Here is a 25,246-nt window from a genome sequence, read left to right as displayed (position 1 = left end):
AAGGCATTTTCGCCGACTACGTGGATGCCTTTTTGAAACTGAAACAAGAAGCCAGCGGCTATCCTTCCTGGTGTCACACTCCCGAAGACCAAATACAATTCAAAGAGAAATACTACGCACAAGAAGGCATCTCTTTAGACCACATCGAAAAAAAACGAAGGCAGGCGATCGTTTGCCAAAGTAATGTTAAATTGCTTGTGGGGTAAAATGGCACAACGACCGTGTTTACCCAAGACGGAATATTTGACAGAACCTTCCCGCTACTTCCAGATGATTCACGACAAAACCAAATACATGAAACACGTGGACGTCGTTCGAGAGGATTTGATCTTGGTCAATTACGAAGAAGATCTGGACTTTGTACAAGACGACCCTTTTGGAAATGTCATCATTGCGGCTTACGTGACAGCTCATGCTCGCTTAAAATTGTACGAAGCTTTAGAACTGTTAGAAGAACGCGTCCTGTACTTTGACACGGACAGTTGCATTTACATCCATCACCCGATTCAACAGCACCCTGACATCGAAGGAGACCGTTTAGAAGCCTGGACAGACGAGCATCCCGACGACAAGATTCTAAGTTTCGTCAGTGGTGGTCCCAAAAATTACGGCTACGAATACCGTGACAAACAAGGAGAAGTGCACACGACGTGCAAAGTGAAAGGACTGACTCTGAATCATCGTACCAGTCGAGTGGTCAACTTTGGCGTATTGAAAGAAGCCTTGCAATCGGGAGAGGATGGAAACTTTAAAGTGACCACCTATCAACCGAACAAGATTGTACATTTACCCACTCACCACATCGTCAGTCGACCCTTGGAAAAAGTCTATCAAATTGTATACCAGAAGCGAGTGCGACTTCCCAATCACTTCACCTTACCGTACGGTCACGTCGGTATTGGTCTGTATATGAAAAGGAACCCTAGGCAAGATCGATAGTTCATTGTTCATTGAAGTAACTTACCATGTCGTTGACGAAGAAGAAACCAGATTGGTTAGGAATCAAATGTTGGACATCACCGAGACCAGGGTTTTGAGGCTTGGATACAAGAGGTGGCCCAGTATGCACGAGAGTTATTCAAGGAAAAAAGTTACTTTTCAACCTGTGTTAGTGACGGTGCCAGAAGAACCCGTCACCCAGGACAGGACTGTCGTGGACAGGCCTGAAAGACCCTTTCGGGAGGACACTTGTGTGACCTTACCCCTACTATAGAACTGGTTAGAACTTTACCCAAAACATGTTGTACAGACACTTGTGTTTATTCCACGTTCATGGTTATCATGTACCTTTTATTCTCGTACTTAAGCCTTTGGCTTTTATGCATTTTTGTCTTTCGTATTCATGTTTGAAACATTCAATAAACGTGTTCTGAAAAAGTATATAAACTCTTGTCTTGTTTGTTTTTCGTGTCACAAGTGACATTTCTCACACCATGGCTACCTCTGCTGTCTCTGCTCCCTCTTCCTCTACTGTCAAAGTCATCGACGAACACTTAGATCGTGCCAGTTGGGAGGCTTTGTATCTTCGCCATCCCTTTAACATGCTCATTGCTGGACCTAGCGGTTCAGGCAAAACCGAATTCGTCAAACGTTTGATCGAACATAAACATCATTTGATCGATCGACCCCCTCAACGAATCGTGTGGTGTTACAAAGAGTGGCAATCGGCGTACAGCCTCTTGCGAGAAAGTCAAGGCGATTCCATCGTGTTTGTGGAAGGCATTCCTAAAGAAGACGACAGCATCGTCTCTGACTCCCGTCTAACCCATTTGGTCATTTTCGACGACATGTTAGGAGAAGACGAAGAAGAAATTAAACTGTGGTTCACGCGCAAAGGGCATCACCGTAATGCCAGTGTCGTTTACATCACCCAAAATTTGTTTCAACAAAGTAAAGCCCATCGCACCATCAGTCTCAATGCGCATTACGTGGTCTTGTTTAAAAGCCCTCGAGATAAATCGCAAGTGCAAGTCTTAGCCAAACAGTTAGGAACGCCTTGGCTGACTCAGGCGTACGACGATGCCACTCAAACTCCACACGCCTATTTACTCGTCGATTTGAAACCTACGACTCCCGAGGATTTGCGATTTCGTACCCACTTGTTTCACCACTGGTGCCAAGACGGAGGGCCTGTCCTGTACACGTCTCCGTCCTCGACTTCATTTCACTCCCCATAAAAAAATCTATAAAAACCTCAGACCCTTTTTCGTCTGTCTCACTCTCAGTGCGAACATGACGTCCCTTCAGTCGCATCTTCCCGTCAAATTGATTCGTGCCTTGTATGGCATCAGTCGAGAAAAAAATCCACAAACACGAGCTCGTGTCTTAGAAGCTAGTCTCAAAGAAGTCTTACGATGGTTCACGGTGACGGCACGTCAATTACTCCAAGGAATCATTCAGATTCCTCATCAAACCAAACGCTTTTTCGATCGAAACAAAGTCGCTTTGGTCCAACTGGCCGATCCCCGCATCGACACTCAAACCAAAAAACAAATCATTTTGAAACCTGGAGGGAGCGGTACTCTAGGAGGGGTCATCATTCGCTCACTCTTAAGATGGGATCCTAATGCCCCCAAAGTTATACCCAAGACAAAAGTCCAACGAAACCCCAAGAAGAAAAAGACCAGGTCCCCAAGGAGAACTTCTCCAGTGGCAGGACCCTCCTCTGACCAGACACCACCACCCCGGAAAAAGAAAAGAAGCCCCCAGAAAAAGAAAAGTCCACAGAAAACTAGCCGCAAGAGAGGCACTTCGGCCAGGACGCAACCTTACACTCGCAAACCACGACCTGCCACGGCAGTGACTGCGTCTCCGGCAGCTTCACGTTTGTCCACTTCTCCGTTAATGACACCCAGAACTGAAGAGTACTTGGAGACGTTGATCACACCAAGAACTTCTCCGTTGATGACCCCCAAAAGAACTTCCCCAGTGGCAGGACCTTCCAATTTAGTGGCAGTGGCTGCTGCTCACAAAGTACCTTCTCCCAAAATCAAAGTTCAAGAAAGATCGGACATGTTACAAAGTTTACTGGATTTGTCCAAGCAAGAACTGGCTCGATTTAGTCCGTTACGTACCCCTGCACGACGTGTCATGCCTGTCCTCAAACTAATACGACGTCAAGACAATCAGTGGCGACGCGTTCCAGTATAAAAAAGGCCTGTGACCAAGTCGGGTATCAGTGTTTTTTGGTGCTCGTGAAGACTCAAAGATGTCACCCTCCAGAAAACCCCAAGGAAAGAAAAGGAAAGGACTGCCACCACGTTTAGCCAAACATGGGGACATGTTATCTGTCCTGTCCAAAGCTTCTCCACCCCTACGAAAAAAACTCATTCAAACAGCCTCCAAAGAGGTCATCGATACCGTGTGCGAATGTTGTTTGAACGTTTTGAAAGGCACGATCCCTTTGTCCAAACACCAGAAACAATGCTTAGGCAAACATCGTCACGTTCTTCGCCAAATGGTTCAAAAGAAAATTCCCATTCGTCAAAAAAAGAAGATGTTAGTGCAACGTGGAGGTATTTTACCTCTCTTGTTAGGCCCCATACTGAAAGGAGTCTTGGGAACCATGTTGGGAGGACTGGTGGGAGCAAGATAAAAAGGCCTCGGAAGTTCCAAGATCTCAGAATCGACCCCTGACAACCCCATGGAAGGACGAAAACTAGCTTTTGTGCCTTACAAACGATGGATGGAATACCATCGGTGGCAAGAACAACACACCCCGCATTTACCTCCCAATCCCAATTTGAGCGAGATGTCCCAGTTACAACACGAATTGCAGTCCTTGATGGATCGCCAAGATTTGTCCGAAACAGAAAAATCACAAAAGTACGGTCAACTCTTGCAACGACTGCAACTCTTTCACCAGAAAGCTTTAGACGAAACAGCTCTACCCACTCTGAAAGATTTTAAGACCTTGATGAAAAGTCCAGCACCAGTACCAGTACCAGTATCAGTACCACCAGTACCCGTGACCAAGACAGAAAAAGTAGAAGAAGAGGAAGGGTTTCAAACTCCACCAGAAAAAGTACGCAAGTTAACAACACCACCTACCTCCAGAATTGGATGGATTAAAAAGATGATGGCCACCCCTTCTTCCTCACAAGAGAAAAAGAAAGTGAAGACAGAAGTGAAACAAGAACCGATATCCCCCGCTCAGACATCCTTCTCCTCTTCGACACCTATTGCTGGCCGCACACGCAAAGCATTGCAATCCAAGAAAGTACCCCAAGAGAAAAAGAGTAGCATCCTCCAAGAGTGGGTGTCTTATTAACACACCAACCAACACAAAAAAATGGAAAAAGTCTTAGCCAACATTTACTACGATCCCTCCCAACCTGCAGGTTACGCAGGAGTTCAAAAAATTGTATCGTGCTGCCAAAACGCGACTGAAAAGTCTCCGTTTACCTCAAGTGCAACGATGGTTACAAGAACAAGCTACCTACACTTTACACAAACCCATTCAACGCAAGTTTGCCAGAAGTCGCACCCGAGTGGAAGGCATCGATCATCAATGGCAAGCCGATTTAGCCGATGTCTCTCATTTGGCCAGCTACAATCGTGGCTACAAATATTTGTTTTGTGTCATCGACGTCTTTTCCAAATTTGCTTGGGTCGTACCCTTGACTTCCAAATCGAGCAGCGAGTTAGTGCGAGCCCTGCAACGGGTGTTGAAACAAAGCGGTCGTCACCCTCTTCGATGGAAAACGGACAAAGGCACCGAATTTCTGAACCAAGCTTTCCAAAAAGAATTAAAGAAACGTGACATTCATTTTTTTACCACCGAGAATCCCGAAACCAAAGCCAGCATCGTGGAACGTTTTCAACGCACTTTGAAAGAACGCATGTGGAAATATTTTACGCATCACCACACTCTGAAGTACATCGACATCTTACCGCACCTGGTGCAAGCGTACAACCAATCTTATCATCGAAGCATCGGACGTGCCCCGCAAGACGTGCCTCCCGACAACGAAGTGCTGGTGTTTGAGCGCCTGTTTGGTACGTCCCCGACGAGGGCTGTCCCCAAGAAAAGTGGAGTGTTGGCCGTAGGAGATTGGGTGCGCATTGGCAAAACCAAACGCGCTTTCGACAAAGGTTACTTACCTAACTGGACGACCGAATTGTTTCGCGTCACTGGACGAGTGCATGGCCGTCATCCTGCCGTCTATAAATTGGAAGACATGAACGGAGAAGTGCTCAAAGGAACGTTTTATTTGCCCGAGTTACAACGTGTCACCAAAAAAGAAGGCGACGTGTACGACATCGAAAGCATTCTCGAACGCAGAACCCGTAAAGTGGGCAAACGACGTGTCAAAGAAGTCAAAGTACGTTGGAAAGGATATCCACCCAGTTTTGATTCTTGGATCGACGCTTCGCAAGTCATCGACTATAAAAAGAAGTGACCATCATGCCCTTTCACACAGCAGACGCAGCTACGTCGACCACTCCTCCTTCACCTAGTTCTTCTGTGCAAGATTTACAAAAACAACCCTTGTGGGTGTGGTGTGGAGAACGTGTGCCTAAAACGCAAATCGTCTTTTTCTGCCAAATCTTCGTGGTGTATTGTGTCATCGGGGCAGCCATCGCCAATTTGAGTTTGCAACAAGGAGACAAACAATTGTGGACCATTTTATTGAGCAGTTGCATCGGTTACCTGCTTCCTAATCCCTCCCTGAAATTCACCTCGAACGGGAACCCCGGGAACCTTGTGTCCAGTGCCAGTGCCAGTCACCACTTCAATCACAACCAGAACCCCATTTTAGACGGAGACACGCCTCTGACGTCCAGTAACCCCTCGGACAGCCACAGAACTCTGGAATTATGAGTCACCAAAACCAATTTTACTTAACCTTACCCAGTGACAGTTCCATGGAGGTGTTTCCCAAGAACACGTTGTGCTGTTACACGGCCAAATTACCTCAAGCCATCCAGTTAGATCACGAAGCCCATTGGGAAGTGGCTTTAGTAGAAATGATTCACCCGACCCAAGTCTTCAATGTCCTTCCCAATCAAAATTTTTTTGATGTGGAAGTTCATGACGAGCAAATGCAACAGTGGATGGATAGCAATGTCAAATATGACAAGAAAACCCGTACACAAAAGTACACCATCTATCACTTGTTCATTCCCCCAGGCTATTATTTTAGTGGTCAACATTTGGTCAGCACCATAACCTCCAGGTTTAATGTCGTGTTTCTGAAAGCTTTGGAGCATGTCAACAAAAATGTCACCATGGAGTACCACAAAGCAGCTCGTCGCTTCTTGATGAAATTTGAACGGACTAAAATCCTGTCCATTTTATTTTGTCCTGAATTGTTTGACATGTTGGGCGGAGACATGGACATGAGAAAGACCATGATCAAGAAAAACGAATTACCCATCGTTTACGACAACGAGTCTTTTAGCAAGTTATTTCGTGCCCCGGTAGAACTGAACCAAGGACTGAATTTGATGTTCGTGTATTCCGATGTGGTGGAGTACAACGTGGTGGGACACACCTCCGTACCGTTACTGCGTGTCATTCCTTTCAAAGTGGATTCTGCCACGAACACTGACGAGGAAGGTGGAAACACTTACCACGTCCACCGCGAATTTGTCCATCCTCACTATTTGCCTGTCAGTAAGTCGTATTTGGACACGGTCAACATTGCTATAAAAGGAGATCTGGGACAAAATATTCCATTCACCAAAGGAAAAGTCACGGTGAAACTCCATTTTCGAAAACGGTTCTCTCACGACTCTTAAGTCATGTATCCAGTGTACCGAGGGGTTGCTCGACAGCGAGGACACGGCTTAGGAGATATGTTAAAATCGGCCTTTCGTTCGGTGGCCCCGGTGTTGAAACCGATGGTGACACGCGGATTGCACGCCTTGAAAGATGCGGCACTGACGCAAGGCAAAGAATTTCTCCAAAATGTCATCATCGACAAACAAAACCCTAAAGAAGCCTTCATGAGGGCAGGCAAAAATGTCTTGCTGCAAACGGGCAAAGACATTTTAGGCCAACGAGAAACACCTATAAATGCCCTGCACGCTACCGAGTCAGGCATTCAGCAAGGACAAGGCAGAAAGAGACGACGAAGAAAACACCCTTTCACCAGACTTCAAGCGAGAAAGGCCAAGAAAAGAAGAACCGTTCGAGACTTAGACGTTTTCGATTATTGAGAAAAGAGACAAAAAAATGATGCACCGAGAATCTTGCGCTTGTTCCAAGACGGAACTGGATCTGTTTGCCATGCCCCCCACAATGATGACGATGCAAGAATCCCAGTGGGTGGAATTTCACCCCGTCTCCTCACTGACCGATTCCGCTCCCATCGAGTTTGAAATCAAAGGACAGCCCGAAGATTACATCGATCTGAATAGCAGTTACTTGTACCTGAAAGTCAAAATTCTAGATAAGACTGGAGGTGCTATAGACGATGAAGCAGTAGCTCCCGTCAACAATTTCATGCATTCCTTGTTCAGTGGAGTGGACTTGTATTTGAATAACAAACTGGTCAGTAGCAGCATGGATACTTACCCTTATCGTGCCTACCTGGAAAATCTCTTGACGTACGGAATAGATGCCAAGAACACTCATCTCAATGCCTGTGTGGTATGGGAAGCTGACGAACCTACCAAGTTTGAAATATTGGAAACTGATGAAAAGAAAGACAACAATGATGGATTTGTAGAACGAAGAAAGAGAATTACGGGAGCCGACACAAGTTTAGAACTGATGGATCGTTTGCATTTGGACATGTATAATTTTCGTATAATTAACCTACAGTATTCGTCGTTCAAACCATTCTGCAATGAATAAAAAAAGAAGATGGCTTCTAACCAAATGGACAAAATGGAAAAATTGCAAAACGTCCTCGACAATTTAGGAATGATAGAGCAAATGTTGGTTAACCTAAACGAGGATCACTATTCTTATAGTCCCCATCGAGTGAAGATGGAGATAAACAATTTACGAAAAATGAAGGTAATCATCAGTGATCTGTTGAAAGAAATAAAGGAGGAGAAGGAGGATGAAGAGGAAAGGATAAGGATGAGAGCATGGAATGAAAAAATTGAAAAAGAAGAAGAAAATGAAAAGAGGAAGAAAGAAGAGGAGGAAGAGAAGAAGAAAGAAGAGCAGGAGAAAAAAAAAGAAAGAAAAGAAGAGAAAGAGTGTTGGAGATAAAATAAGAACTTGGTGGAGAAAAAGAAGAAACTAGAAGCAGAAGAAGAAGAAGAAGAAGAAAACCCAAAGGCCCTTTTCAGGGCCAGCCATATTTCTCGAAAAGAGATAGCCTTTCCATTGCCTACCCGTTTTTTTAAATTTAAATTTAAATTTAAATTTAAATTTAAAAAAATTTAAAAAAAAAAAAAATCCCAAAAGCCCAAACTCTATTCCCCATGTTAATTTCCCTTGTCCCTAGACAGACCCAAACTCTATGTTAAATTCCCATTGTCCCTAAAGTGACCCACGATTTCTCTCCATGTTAAATTTCCATTGTCCCTAATCTGACCCAGGGGTCTTTTTAATGCTAAGTCCCATTGTCCCTAATGTGCCCCACTTTACTACTGTTAGGCCATTTAATGGTAGCATTTAATGGTGGCTCCATTTAACTCACTTTAGTCACCAGGTCCTTTGTTGTGCACGGCATGAATGCTTTGAAAACATCTTATTACCAATTTCATGTCTCACTTAAACTTGGAAGACATGACTGTTATCTTCAAAACAGAACAAATAAAGCAACTTCTCGTGCAAAGAAGAATCTCATCTAGAACAAATCCGAGAATGAGAATGAGGATGAATAGCGACAAAATCTAGCACACTGTACTTTCTGCAGCTGCAAAAGACTGCTGTGTCCACAGGTACTTGTATTTGTTAGTGAAGAAGGAGAACTATTGACAACACCCTGTCCTATTCTATATTGTTCAATTTTACACAAGGTAATACACTTTAGTGGTTTAAAATCTGCCCCCTTGCTGATTATGTGCTGATTTTATTTATTTCATCAGCACCTTCATTCACTGGTTAAATATCTCTGCATAAAATGAGAAATTCCACATTTGCTCCCAATGTACAATTTAAGTAGAGATGTTGCCAGGATTTTATCTTTAGGGCGACTTTACCCTTTGTCACCAAAAGCAGGGGAGAGTAGAAAAGAAGGAGGGGGTTGAGGAAAAGGTCATAGTTCAATATTTACTTAACACTTCAACATCTGTCTCTGTTTATCCCTTTTACACTTTAAAAGATGTCACCTCATGTTGTATAAGTATTAATTTGTTGATTATTTCTAAGTATACTCTGTTCCTTACCTGTGTATGAATATTTTTCTGTGCTTCCTTCTAAAGGGCATATGCATAGCTATCTTTGTCAGCTTGAATATGTTGGGGAACTGATCTTTGTGGCTGTTATTACAATTTTACAGAGCTAAAATATATTACCTTTTGGATATATCTGCTCCAAAATAGGATTTTTCACTAAAATAAACTTACTTTCTTAACTGACTGCAATGACAGATTTCTTATCTGTTCCATAATGCTGTATAAGGGTATTTATTCCATCAATGTCATAGTCTGCGTACGCAGACAGGGTATTAAAATAAATATTTTTACTTCTTAATTTCATTTTTTATTCCTTATTTATTCAATTTATGTTAACCTTGATATAGATATATAGTTTTGAAGAATATGATCAGCAGGGGTAATTTAATAAAAGAAATGACAAATTGCATTCTACTTTTAAGTTTTCTGCATTTTAATTAATGCTCAGTATTATGCCATTCTACATTTAATTTCGAAATACCGCTGAAAGAAAGAGTGACTGTCATGCAGTCTATTTTTGTCCATCCAACATGTACAGCTGTCTCGTATTCAACGCCATTTTCGGGCTCAAAATCACTCACTGGTATCTTCATTAACACGTTCCCAGCTCTTATCATCCAGTATACTTCATAACTTTCGAAAATGTTGTCATCATTACTATCATCAGCCATTATTTGCTGAACGAAAACATAATGAACCGCACAGGGAGTTAGATAGTTTGGGTTTTCTAGGTACCCCGTATTTGAAACACGCACTTATAAAGCATCCTTTATGGACGGTTCAATCTGCCAATCAAATTTAGTTTATAAACCATTCATGTCATGCTTGTAGAACTCGGATGTTTTTAAACAGTTGCCTACCCAAAAAACAGATGTCCAAATAAGAACGGTTAAATAAAAGTCGTTCACTTCGCCGAGCACATTTTCATATGTGGGACTTTCAACTAATTGCGGGAGTCCTCGCGCATCGCTATTCTCCAAGTGCGCGAATTCGCATAAATTTTGCTAGATTCACGCAATCGCATACCCTGACAGCATCTCTGTTTAAGTACTTCATATCAGTGACTTTTGCGCGAAGTTATTCTCTGTTGCTTTTTCTAGTACTTCCTGTTTGTCACACAGGGTATAAGCTACACTAATTCCTGATTGGTTGTTATTATTTAACCTGGACCGGAACAGGCAATAACCACCAATGAGATTTGTAACATATTTCACCGTGTAACACACCGGTAGTGATGGTTTCAAATCGACCAAAGTAGACACGATAAAATTAAACGTAGAAACTTCGCGTAAAAGTAGTTATTAAATGATGAGTAAAATACTTCATTATACGCGTGGAACACGTTTGAAATGTATCATATATGCTGAGAGTACTGCTGGGTGAAATAATTAATATGGAAAAAAGGGGTTGCAGATTACGAACACTGTTACTTCGTTTTAATTTGCAGATGGCGAGCGAGTCTTCTCAAGAGACTTTGTCGTTTTTACTGATAAAAATGAGTACCAGGGACTGCAAATGCCGTTTCATATGAATTCGATATTTAAATAATTATAAGGCAAATTAATAATAATTGTTCATGACTGCTGAAAACTAAAGCAAAATTATCGATGAATCGATATAACGATGAATCGTTTCATCCCTTCTAACGAATCTACATTTGTTTGTATCTTCCATTCCTTTCCCGTTTCCACTGGTCCGTTTGACTGTAAATTTTAATATCATTCATAGACATTGTCGCATGAACTAGGCGAGAATCCGCTGAGATCGTTTTTTTCACGGATGTTCGCCCTCATGAGAGAGAGAGAGAGAGAGAGAGAGAGAATTTAATATTAGAACCGTATTATAAGTTTTAGAACTGAGGGAGAAAAAACTAAAACAAAAAACCCCAAAGCATTAAATAGGTTACATTATTTGTGTACTTAACCAAGGAATCTACCGTACACTCTCGGCAGGCCATTGCCACTTTGCATCATTGGATTTGCGAACACTGTGTTTAAAACCCAAGGAAAGTATACACATACCGTTACGACGACACAGATTCTTCTAGGTTTTTGGGGTTTTAAGTTCATATTGAAGGATTTCATCAGGGCGAAGTTCTCTTCCTCCCTCACTCCACAAATTTCCCGTATTTTTTCCATTATGAACGAGAGAGATGGTTTGGATGATATTGTCCATCATATTCAGTTCATTTACAAAACGGGAATTCCTAATATTTTTTTCTCGTAATATTTTCTCACTTAGAGAATATATAAGCGATATCCTACTGTTTAAACAATACTAACGTGTGCGTAAGTAGTATTTAAAATGAGTGTTCTGGACAACTATTTCTTTGAAGATGATCTTTATGCAAAATATTGCGGTTCTGTACCACTTTTTCTTGTGCAGAAAAATATGGTGTTTTAAATCTTATTGGGTAAAATAGGGGTTCTGGACCACTGTTTTATGCAGAAAAATGGGTTTTTGGACCATGTCTGGTAAAATGTGGGTTTTAGATTCCTTTTTGATGCACGGTGGTTCTGCGTAGTACCCGACGTGGTAATCTCACGGTATTCTTGACTAGTTTTTGATACCTGTTAGATGTTTATCATTAGTATAAACAATGGATAAGGAAACCTCGTTTCCGGAAACGTTTTCAGCGGCATCAGTACTACCACCGTGGCCATGGATGCCAGAGTTACCTGAGGAGACAGATGAATATGATGATATTTTGAAATGTTTTGATGAGGCTGTGGCAATAGATGATTAGGATCTGAGTTATATTCCGGATATAGTTTTTTTGGAGAAGGAGGACGACGAAGATGATCAGCGGAGGAGAAGATGTTATAGCCGTCAGAGGCCTACGCTGCGATACAAGCAGCAATATCATATTAGGAATAACCTCAAGCGTTTTAACCTGACTGCAGTACAACGAGATCAAGTTTAATAATTCTGTGTTTGGTGTGATTGCACTGGTTCATGATCTCTGGTAAAATATCTAAGTTTCAGTTGGTATTATCGCTTGTAAATCTCTTCCACATGCTGTTTTTCAGATTTATATTAAACCTCTTCACGACTGCAGCTTTGACCTGATTTTGCGTGCTTAACAAGTCCATTCTACTTTTTTGAAGCCAGTCCGAGACGGTTTTATTGTAAAATTCGATGCCGTCATCGACCCACAATTGTATGGGTCTGTGTGCACCCATAATACTGCCCAACGCCTCAAAGATAGTTTCTTTTTTGCTTTTCAGAGGAAACACCCAGGTGTACTTCCTAAACACATCGAAACCGTCAACAGATACTTGAAATGATCGTTGTGCGAGCTGTTGTCTCTCATATCGGCGAGATATGCTGACCAGATGTCAACCACCGTCACAGCAATGACCTTAAGACAAGAAAAACAATTACGCAGAGCTTTATGCAGCTATTCAGCCACCAGCGCCATTATCGTCTTGGACGCTGGTAACTTTGTAGCTAGCGACTCCATTGCTGACGTCTGAACACCAACACCCAACTTATGCTTAGCCCCTATGATACCACGCACGAGAGCGCGGTCTACTCGTTCCGTTAAATTTCTCGGTTTGATCTCTTTCAAATTCCTCAGTATGACCTCATCGCATCCAGCTTTGTGGTCGGGATGATTCCTGTAACAAATATCATGCTTCAATGCAATGGTATCCACGCCGTTATAAGTCTCCTGGTCGGGCAGTAGCTGATCATTTTCGTCCAGCTGTTTTTCCAGGGGGATCCGCGGCTCGATGGACTTGTGTCCTTGTGACGTCCAACCACCTTTGGGTTTGGAAAGTTTTCCGATTAGTTTATTGATGTCTAGCTCTGTCCCCGAGGATTTGACGTTGACCACATCGCACACAACCTACCACAACCTCCCTGGCAGATGGTGTCCAGGTTGCAATGCTTGCAGTAACACCGATTAATTTTGTTTTATACAGAAAAGATACACTAAGTCGTTGTCGCTTCCGGAGACGATATATCTGGCAGCTCTGCTGTCGAAAACTTTTTTTTTTTCGCGGCCCGGCACGATCTGCGATTTGTTTGGCTCCACACCTCGAAAAACGATTTGATCATGAGGTGACCATTTTTGGTCATCATCTCCTCTGGATTTCTGCTGCCCGTTTTATCCCTACACTTGAGACACCACGAGTTCATGATTGTGCTATATCTAATATATCCTCTAAAATCATCTTTGAAGTCAATCTACCTAGTCTTCCCACCTGTTGACCTGTTTGAGCGACTGCAGAAAATAGATCAGATATGTACTTTTTTTCTTTTTTATCCAGGACTTTGCGTAGTTCGCTGTTTAATTTTTTTTAACTTGTTGAGCCTATCGTGCATCTGCTCTTTTCTCTCACCATCTGGCATGTTTGCAATAATTTTGCCGTAATTGTTGTTCACTTTAGTTAACAGAGCATGCACCGCCAAAGTGTTACAGTAATCATCTTCAAGATTCGTAGGACGCGCTAAAAAGTTTTCAATAGCTGACACTTTTTATCAGCGAAGTCTTTTAACCACTGCTGGTTATGGTGTAAAATAATGAATCTCTCCAGTCAGCTTCTTTACACTGCATCACGCATATCTGCTTCTTGAAGCGATCGCTCGTTTCTTAATTTTCTGCATCTCTTTTAACACGGTTTGAATTTTTGTTGCCTCTTTCTCAAGATATGTTAATCTGTCCATAATTAATCTTTCCTCTTCTTGCATCTCCACTAACCTCGTTTTGGTTTCCTTCTCCTATTTCTTCAGCTCTGGTATTTTTTTCTTTATAGTTTTATTTTATTTTCTGTGCACTGCTGCTATGATTCAGGCCTGCTGATGAATTTAGCCACCTGTCTCTGTTGCATAGCCATCTCTTTCCACTAACTGATTTTTGCTAAGACTGCTGCTTCGCCTTTAAGGTATCCAAAAGCTGGTTCTGTTTAACATCATGTGCTTTTTTAGTTTCACCCATCTTGGTTAAAAATGGTTTAAACAGTTTCTGTGCGATATCGCGCTGAAACACCTACTGGCTTACTTTATCCTCGATGACTTTTTGGACGTAATGTTGCTCGTTGCTCGATAAATTTTCTGAGCCCGTCCATGCGCTGCATGTACTGGAGATTTTCTCAAACGACATTTTGTTATACCGACGGAGGCATATACAATTCGCCAAAGCCCCTTTTTCTCTGGCACAGTTTCTGCATCGCGCTGAAATGTCATGAAATCGTGCTTGGATCCGGACGTCGCTGCGGCGTAACAGCCTTTGAACTCTTTTACGGTGATGCAGCTTCAGTTGTTGCGTGCGATCGCGTCGATGTCCCGGTTATCTTACCCTGAAAATATGACAAAACATCCCGTTTTACGCCTGATGTACTTGGGAACGTAGTAGTACGACTGTGTCATGTAAATGCTGTTGCAGTACTTGTTTCGCAACAACGAGAAATAGTCGCAGATCTTTGTCGTGTTATCGCGTTCGATTTTAATGTCGTCAATAACGATGACCTTGTGCGTGTCTGAATCCAATTCCGCCACTGGCTGGGTCTAGTACGGTTTTACGATGGTAAAGAAGCTTTCCTCGCCATGATGTGGCTCGTCGCTAGTGTGGACATCCACGCTGACAGTGCATGTCACGTGTTTTTTCAGTGACTCGTTAAACCCGGACAATGTTTATTTTGACCTGTTGTAGATTCAGCGTGTAAATGACTATGCGATTCATAATTGAACATGTTATTCAGAAGCAGATTCCTCAGTGATGGTGCCTATTTGTCTTCCTCTTGTCGAAATTAATGATGTTCATTTTTTATATTAGTCATATCCTACACTTCCTTGGTACATTCATCGGGTCAGGAAGCTTCGATGCTGCGGTAACCATAGCTGAGTACAAGAAGCAACTGTATAAAAATACCAATCGTACCGGTGGCTCCGTGTAAGGAGATCTCACCATGAACGGATACAGTATCACGAATCTCGAAAATATGTGTTATCCTCCGCCGGATGCTAACGCCGCACGATGATCGCACGTGTCTCATCTGACACAGAGTAATATATCGCTCACCGGAGGGACCATGATTAGAAATTTCAACACGGGCGGCAGGATCTTATACGTACTTCTAGCCCCGTTGCTGAAAGGCGCTAGTGTCTTCTCAGGCCGTCTCGGCGGCGGATCTTGAGGTGTCTCTCGCCAACAAATACGACAAAAAAGGTGGATCCGTGTCAGGAAATGAACACGTCGACGGTACGTTTTCAGTGGTAGGCCAAGTCACAGGCAATCACATAATGGCCTCTCCCGCTTCTGGAACCACCTCGTAGACATAGAGACGTGTTGGAGTGTACACCGGATAGAACACGAGCGCGACAATGATCGGTCACTTTGGAACCATGAACCTGTGGATAGAGAGAGAGGCTAGTGGAAATTACACCCTGATCATCCCTCAGACAGTGGAGGGATTCAGAATTAACAACACCGATAACGTGTGGTTGGTAGACATCAATAACACTAAATTTAGTATGTACAAACCGACGTCAAAGGAAGGTAAAAAATTATACTTCCCTCAACGTTGCCCATCACGGATAACACCCTTTCTCGTATTCGCAGCTGAACTCTTTCGGAGGCACTATATAATCAACCACAGGGGGGAACCCTAGTCAGGACCCATAACGCGGAGGCGGAAACTAAACTCGTGGTGACGAATTATCGACCCGTGAAAAAACGAGGAATCCATGAAAATTTACGTGGACACGCTCCGCGTCAGCAAGAGCACTAGTCACATTTCAACATTCACGGGAAACACCGGAAATTGACGTGGTGTTATCATGTCGAAGTCATCGGATTTTTCATCTTCTTTCAGTTATTATTATGTCTTTGCCAATCACGTCGCACCTACCTCCACGGGAAGCGAATGGGCGACGGCTGGAGTCGCGCCTATTTTTTGGCTGCAGATCCATCTCCCCGTGGCTGTCGTGATCGGCAACTTCCAGGTACGCGGACGCATTTCTGGATCAGAGCGCATTCTCACGTGGACATTAGTCGGCATGAAGCCCGACATCACCACGGACTCGCTTTACGAGAGCACTGCAACCATCGAGGCAAACACGCTCAAATTTTACATCTCCGTGACTAGTACGTACACAAAGTACTCCACTTTTAAATTTACAGTGATCAAGGCAGAGTATCCAAATCCCGGGCTCAGTTGTTTCGAGATTTTTACCCTCTATTACCTCATTTAGGTCGTTAAGAGCTCATCTAACCATCAGGCGAAGAAAACTTTACCTTGATCAACTAATAGTTTTTACCATGGCTGAAATCATCCGAATCGCCATTGAACCAGTTGTTGAATAATTCGAATCGCCATTGAACTTTACCAATTGCTGTTCGAGGATACCTAACGGCAGGATGCGTCGTACGTCAGAAGCCACCTGTACGTGCTGAAGTACACCAAGAGATATTATGCGGAGATTAAACGCGTGAGGAATCTGTGTAAGTCTTTGCTTGGATAGTCCAACGAAAAATGGAGAGATGCCATCGACAGGTATTTTGCTGTGTTTAAAATTTGTAACGACGGAGTATCGATGCGTTTATTTAAAGACATTTAAGGGCTTGTTCACACCATCATCCAGGAACTAAATCCTGGAATCGTCATTACCATCGTGAAAACCGGATACACCAAGCGTCGTAATTTTGCAGAAAAGGCAGAAGATGACGCGTACAAAAAAGACAACGACTGCTTGGATAGAGTCATAACGATCAAGCGATTTAGAGGAAACAAATCTGCGTGATGCCATTGACAAATGAACATTTTTTCAGCATGCCGATTTTAAGTATGAACACGTGGACGTCATCGTGGATGTGATAGCTCTCAAAGAGCTATCCAGTAAAGCTCAAGACAAAGATGTGGCGGTTCCGGAACCACCTGCAACCCTTTTGAACCCAACAATGCAGTGGAAGCACTTTTACAAGTGCTCATGTACAGCGTTCATGGAAAACTAGATCCAGATGTAGCTTCAACGGCGTATGCTTTTCTGGAGAATTTTTAGCCGGGTGAACTGAGCGGTCTTTTTAGGAAAGAGAGTGGCCTTCATCAGTGAAATTTTTTGAATCCTCCAATGCAACGTTAGAGCTGCTGAAGAAAATTAATGATCGAGAAATATAGCGCAGGAAATAGTGGAGTCACTGGGCATCCTTGGATAGAGATTTTATGTTTCAAAGCAATATAAGCCTTCGAAAAAGTAAACCTCAACATGGAGAAAATCGGATTTTTATTACTTTTACAAGCATCGTCGAAAAGTATCTAATCGGCAGGAAGATATTACGGTTTATTGGAAGTCATGGAGGCACAGAGGTACTTAGACTATCTTGACCTTCAGTCGAAGCTGACTAAAATAACAAAAGGTTTAAACAAATACCCATCGTGGTTCATGCAAAGCCCCTGCATGAATCCAGGGTGAAAGCGGATAAGGTCAGTAAGTATATAACTTTTTAACAGAACATTTTCCCCAGCGTGAACTATTAATCCAGAGTTTAGTCGATTATGGAGCATAACATGAGATCGATTATCGATTTTAATTAAATTGACGAGAATCGGAGAGAACTCGAATCGAATTAAAGCTATAGAACAGTCTACGTGTACAGATGCACGTATCGGCATTATCGACGCTTTATGAGGATGTCCACAACTTTTGCCATTCGCCGTGAGCGCGACCGGGATCGTCTCCATGGGCATCACAGCAAATCCGTTCATTCTGGTTTTATCGGGAGCCGGATTGGCTTTACCATCGATGGTCAAGCGGATGGAGCCCGCGCTGAAAGCCAAAAAAAAATACTAAGCAGGCTTTTCTGGAGCATCAAAAAGTGCTCAGCAGAATCCAGTCGTACCTGTGCGGTGGTAAATTCGACATGTCCCTGCTGATTCGCCAACTAGTAGATGACATCCTGATTGATCTGGCACTGGTGTCCATGAGTAGCTTCGAAAAATGCCACGACAGAAAATATGAAAAATAGAAACCGGCTTTTAAGCTAAGCGCTCGTTGTATTTTCTCGTGTACACACGACACGGCCTGATCGATCACGTAGCGATAATTTTCCTGAGGATGTAAATCATGTTTCTGTATAGCCATCGACTAGAACGACACGTACGCGACGATGTTTTTAAGGATAAACCATGTCGATCTCGTAATCACCGACCACAAAGTTTTGGGTTCATGTACAGCATCACTTCCGTGTCTAAGCCCTTCTGAAGTATTATGAGCAGCTCTGACTATTCAGAGTTACCATAGTCCTCGCGTGATCGCCAAAAAAGAGAACGACGCCGATGGTGAGTGGTGCTTTGGTGTAACAGTGAAAGTCACGATGATATAACTTTTTGTCGTAATGCGGTGTAAAATTCAATCGGCTATAAAAAAAAAAAACGCCGCATGAACAGCAGCCCTCTGGACGCGATCGGAAACACTGCCAGACCCGATAACATCTGCGGATGGTAATACTCTGGCATCAGTTCCACGTGTCTTATAAAAGGACACTTAAATTAGAACACATCCGTCGCGATGTACCCATAAGGGGAATAGAGGAATCCTGGGACCGAGTCGTCAGTGCAGATGTTTCAAACGATCCTACCTCCTATCACCGACCATGAGTAGATTCGTAACCCAGGTTCGAACATCATTCCCCGTAGGTACGGTAACGTCGTCAAGACAATCTTACTTCCGGATTCAGAGGGGCAGCATCCTATCACTATTAAAAGTCATTCTCTAATATAAAAAATGTCTGCCTACGACGATGACGAAGTCTTTATCACCAACGTCATCTTGCACAACCGGGACAAATTGAACGAAGCCATCGGGGCCATGGTGAGAAACAACGTTCATGTGACCTTAGAACTCACCGCGGCGAGAGTCATATGGGAAGCACGCAGGCAAATCCCCCTTACTCGAGAAAAGCGTCGAAAACTGTCCGTAAATGATGTCATCATGGTCATCTACGACGAAGACCTCACCCGGAAACACTGCGTGAGGTGTATGGGAATGATTACCTTTTCTAAAAAAACTCTTAAAATTATCGCAGTTTTACAATAGAGAAAGACATGTCCGACAACACCCTGTGTCTCACTAACGTCATCGTGAAAAATCGTAAAGATCTCTAGGATGTCACCGTGAACACGTACCATCTCAACATTGACATCAGCGCGCCGCTCACGCTTACTAAAATGGTCGGAATAGGGACAAATCTCGTGCTGATCACGAGCAAAAAGAATTCTACGACAATGACACGTTCAACATCGTCTACGACAAGGATGTTCTCGTGAAACACGGTATCTCTTGCACGCATCGAGAAGAACTCATCAACGTCATACACAGAGCATCATTATAGATACAGAAATAATAGCTGGTAAAAAATATTGTCAAAAAGATCTTGTTACTTCCAGGAACACGGTTCACGTCATTTTTTTTTGGGCCGCCCGATGTCGCTAAGCCTGCTGTTGCTGTTGTTTCCTGATCTCGGAACCATTACTCTGTACCATGTAGTCACGTACCAACTCCACATCCTAGGCATGGCTGATATCATGAGCTTCCTTTTTTGATGATCGGTTTGTGCTGGGCACAGTATTCGCCTCTTGCATGTTCTATTGCAACTCCCCGTCGTGCTATGAATTAACCACATATATCGGTTATTTCTTTGTGATGGCATTTTCCTTATGCTATATTATTATTAAGACTTTAAAAAATATTATCTGTAATTAAAAAAATTCAAACAATTAAATAAATCGAATAATGAAAAGCAATTTAATATATATTTTAAAAGTATATATAATATATGATAAATACATTTATCTGAGTCACTTCTACAATGATGGTGAGAAGGAAACTAGGAGTGAATGTTATACTTAACAAAATTTCATTCTACGAAATGATTGGTCCGTTGTCTGAGAGAAATTTACTTCAGTATCACCCAGCGACAAGCACGTTACTCCAGGTCGAATGCTGCGTTGGATGAACTCATTGCGCAGATACGTGAACTGCTGAGGGCTAAGGTACTTAGATTACAAAATGAGATCGTGAGTCGACGGAGGCGAAATGAGATTGAAATGCTTCCCAAGATCGACCTTCAGCGCGCCAACGTCATCCCGGCCTGATTTCTGGTACCCAGACAAACCGAAAGGGCTTACGGAGGCGCCGACAAAGCTTTTGTTTACGACAATCCATATATGTATGCTAGAGGTGCTGATCAAGAACCACAACAGCAACTGTGGAAAGCGACCGTTGCTCCAGAACTGAAAACACACGGCTATTAAGGTGGCGCTATACAGTTTCGTATTTTCCATAGGGTTAGGATTTTAAAGAAAAAGAATTTTCCCGGCTTTCCTCACTGGTTATACTGGCTATTTAAAAAAAGACCTTCCATATCTTAGGTATCATTAAAAGAACCTTTAATTCCCTTTATTTTGGTGTATGATTGATGGGTGTACTATGGGTTATAGAGTATACAGCTTGGCCTTACTTCAAATGTGCACCTTTCAAAAAAGTGCTAGTTCTACTTGGTCATTTTCACTTCCTGAACTTCAGAGGTAAATTGTATAAAAAAGAGCCGATAACTTTTTTTTTTACATTTTATATATTTGGTAATTCATTCATTGCACTTTCAGAAGCTGGTATTGTCTAGTCTGGCAAAATTCATTTTCCCTATTTTAATAGCTGCTGTGTATAGTGTACTTTAGACTAATTCAGGCTGATTTTTTAACACAAGGGAGCAGTCATTTTAGTTAGCAGTGTGCTTAAATCATGTAAAATTTCCAAAAGTACAATATCCAAAGAAATATCATCAACATTACATTACTGTAGCATATAGGTATGCCAACATTCTCTCCATTGTGCATGTTTTAAATGCAAACTACTTCACCTTACATACGTCACTCTCTCTGAAGTACATATTAATTGGTGAGCGCCCCCATAAACTAGGTGCTGATTTTAACGTTCATTTCACGCGGGTCGAGCAAGGTAAAAGCACCTACGTCTGGCTAAAATCAATGTCGGTCATCGTTTCTCTCGGTGATGATTTCAGCGCGATCGTCGACATCGTCTGGTCATTTATCCAACGTCGCATAGAAGATTACCAGGAGAGAGGATCAGAGTGGATCTTTGCTGGAGTGAACGTATCTAACGTCGAAATATCAGCCACTGCCTGAAGGTTAATATGTCCAACTCCCCAAAAAGTTTTCAGCGACTAAAGCGGGAGTGTACGTTAAAAAACAACGACGATCACTGTCTGGTCTGGGCGGTGCTATTCGCGTTGCATCTTTCAGCGGATCACGTGGATCGCGTCTCAAGCTATGGTGGCGCTCACCAGTTTTGTATTTTGCATAGGGTTAGAATTTTAAAGAAAAAAATTTTCCCGGGTGTCCTCACTGGTTATACTGGCTATTTAAAAGGGCCTTGTATATCTTAGGTATTATTCAAAGAACTTTAATTCCCTTTTTTGGTATATGATTGATGGGTTAATAGGGTTATAGAGTATACAACTTGGCCTTACTTCAAATGTGCATCTCTCAAAAAACTGTTATCTCCCACTTGGTCATTTTAACTTCCTGGACTTCAGAGATATATTGTAAGAAAAAGAATAGAAAACTTTTTTTACATTTTATGTATTTGGTAATTCATTTATTGCACTTTGAGAAGCTGTTATTGTCTATTTTGGCAAAATTAATTTTCCCTATTTTAATAACTGCTAAAGATAGTGTGCTATTGACTAATTCAAGATAGTGTACTATTGACTAATTCAGTTTGATTTTTTTACAACAAGGGAACAGTCATTTTAGTTAGCTGTGTACCTAGATCATTTACAATTTCCACAAGTACAATATCCAATGAAATTTCTGCCAAAGTACATAAAAGTAACATAGAGGTATGCCAATATTCTCTCCACTGTGCATGTTGCAAATGTAAACAAATTCACGTTACATCCACCACTTTCTCAGAAGTTCATAATATATGTAGAGCGCCCGCTATAAGCCGTACGTCAATAGTATCAAAACAATCCATGTTCAGTTTCCAGAAGAGGAGAAAGATGTCCCAAAATTGGAAGCAAAAAATCATCTGTCAATCAAAGTATTTGGCGTAGAAAAAGAAACAAGACTCGGAAAAAAGATGACACGGTCTACCCGCTGATGATTTCAAAATCGGCCAATCAACACAGCATCAGTCTACTGTCGCATTAAATCTGAATCAAGGATTTTAGTCGCCCGTGTCTCTCGCAGTACATCGAACACCATAACATGGTGCATTTTTGCAACAAGTGTTTGCAATGCTTCTCACGGCAGGAAAAGTTGAACAAGCACACGGGTTCAGGTTACTGTCAAGAAGTACAAGCCATTGAGATGCCCGAGGATTGAAAAATAGCTTACAGTTAAAAAACTCAAACAGAAAATTTGCTTTGACTTTTCATATTGCTTTTGACTCGGAAGCGATACTGGAAAAACTGGAAGGACCTCATCCTGATCCTCATCAATTTTTCACAAAGATGAAAGAACAGAACGTGCCGTGCGCGATTGGTTACAAAACCTACTGTGATATCGATGAAAGGTTGTCATCGCCGTATCTCCAGCTTCGTGGTCCTGATTGCGCCGTCTGGTTCCTTGAATAGCTCGTGGAGAAGTACAAACGCATCAAGAACATCAGAAAAAAAATCCAGCACCGTTGATTCCACTCAAGCCATAACAGTAACGAAAGCACATGTCGGCAGCTCGTTGTCATATTGGCGAAGATTATTTCGAACCGCACAATAAGAAATTCAGAGACCACTTTCACATCACTAGGCATTATCGCGGCGTCGCTCATGACCAGTGCAACCTCCACTTTAAGTGATCGCTCATAATGTACGATGGTACGATGGACACTTTATCTTCGTGGAGGTTTAACCATCCGCTGATCAGAGAACTCTTAAAATCTGTCGGAAAATCAGATACATTCCCAATAATTCTAAAAAGTACATGTCATTCTCGGTTGGACCCTTCAGGTTTATAGACAGCTTCCAGTTTATGTCGGCGCAGTTGGACGAACTGGCCAAACATTTTCCTGCTTTTGTTTATCTCGACAAGGCCGGTCGGAAAAAAATAGGTTTCCTCAGATATAAAGAAATGAATCCTTACGATGGGTGGATCTCAATTTTACGAAACTTCTCTCCCACTCAAAGACGTGTTTATTCTCACCTAAATCCAATATCACCGACGACGAGTACAACAGGGCACTGTTGGTGTTGTAAAAGTTTGGCTGTCAGACTCTCGGAGATTACCACGATGTGTATCTGAAAACGGAAGTGCTGTTACTGGCAGACATGTTTCAAAATTTCAAGGAAACCTACCAGAAACATTACTCGCTAGACCCGTTCTGCAACTTCTCCGCGCCTGGGTTGGCATGGGATGCACTGCTATAAACTAGTGGAGCGCAGCTCAAACTCTTTATCGACCATGTCATGTTTTTCTTTTTACCAAACAAATGGTACAATGCGGTGGCATCAGCAAAAAGACGCCGTGGCCAACAGCAAAAGCCTGTCCAAATACGATCCGACTAAGCCAACAATTAATTTCATTTTTCTGGATACGAGCAATCTTTTGATTAGGCTATATCACAGCCACTTCCCATGGGCTGTTTCATTGGATCAGAACATTTCAGTTTATAGATGAGCACTCAGGCGGTTGCTCAACGATGTAGGTTATTTCGTCGAGGTCGATCTGATCTGTCCTGATAACGTGCATGATTTCCACATCGTTTATCGGTTCTGCGCTGAAAACTCCCGTTCGACTATGAGATACTGTCTCCAGAGCATTTAGCGGAGAAGGACGAGTTCGGTCTGGGAGACGCCACAGTAAAAACGCCTGTGTTGAATCTCATGAACAAGACCAAGTACAGATTGCATATCATCGACTGCTCGATCGGGCTCAGAAACACGGGCTGATGTTAGAAAAAGTTCAACCCCTTTAAAAATTTTATCAGGCCCCGTTGACGAAAAGTTACATTGACATGAACACGCAGCAACGCACGTTGCCCACCACGGTTTTCGATAAAGATTTCTTCAAGCTCATGAACAACAGCGTCTTCGGCAATACCATGAAAAACATCCCAAAATGGAAAAAATATGAAATCGTCAACGATGTGCGCCGCCGTGATAAGCTTGTCTCGTTAGATGCTTTCGTCCACATTGAAATCTTTGACAAACACCTGGTAGCAGTCGGATTCAGAAAAACACACCTGAAACTCGACAAACATGAATACGCTGGAGCCGCCATACACGAACTTTCCAAGATGCTCATGTTATATTCCATTATGACTTTAAAACGTCGCGGTATGGTGACTGCGCTAACCGACACTGATTCGCTCATCAACGAGATTCAGACGGAGGATCTTTATCAGGATATGTCTGACCACAAAGAACTTTTCGATCTCAATGATTACCCACAATATAGTCCGTTTTACCGCGCAGACAATAAAAAGGGCCTGGGAAAGTTCAAAATTCAAGTGGAACGGCGCACCTGCTGCAGAGTTTATCGGTCTGTGCTCCAAAGTGTACTGTATCAGGATGGACATGGGTGCTGTGAAGAAAACGGCTTAAGGCATTAAAAAGGCCGCCGTCAGTAAACTTGCCGCTATCGACCATTACAGAGAAGCCCTCGATAGTGGTCTCCACTATTACACGCTATTGGTCAACAAACAATGGATTATGCCCCTTCAATGATAAACGATACTGCTCCGATAGCTTTTCATCGTTGGCGTTTGGATATAACAACGTCAGACCACGGTCAGTTCCTGTTATGTAAAACACATATCATCTCAATGTTTATGTTCTCTCACTATCATCACCACATTGTCCAGAAAGCGATGGTACAGAATCCATATCATTCTGATCACTACCCAGTGATCCAGAACTCCCATGGTTTTCTCATTAGAATACCATGGGTTTCATACGTTTGGTACATACTCCACATTGTTT

This window comes from Sinohyriopsis cumingii, chromosome 5 (genome assembly GCF_028554795.1).
Source record: "Sinohyriopsis cumingii isolate HCF-2022 chromosome 5, ASM2855479v2, whole genome shotgun sequence".
NCBI classification, from domain to species: Eukaryota; Metazoa; Mollusca; class Bivalvia; order Unionida; family Unionidae; genus Sinohyriopsis; species Sinohyriopsis cumingii.
This window is presented reverse-complemented; position numbering follows the sequence as displayed.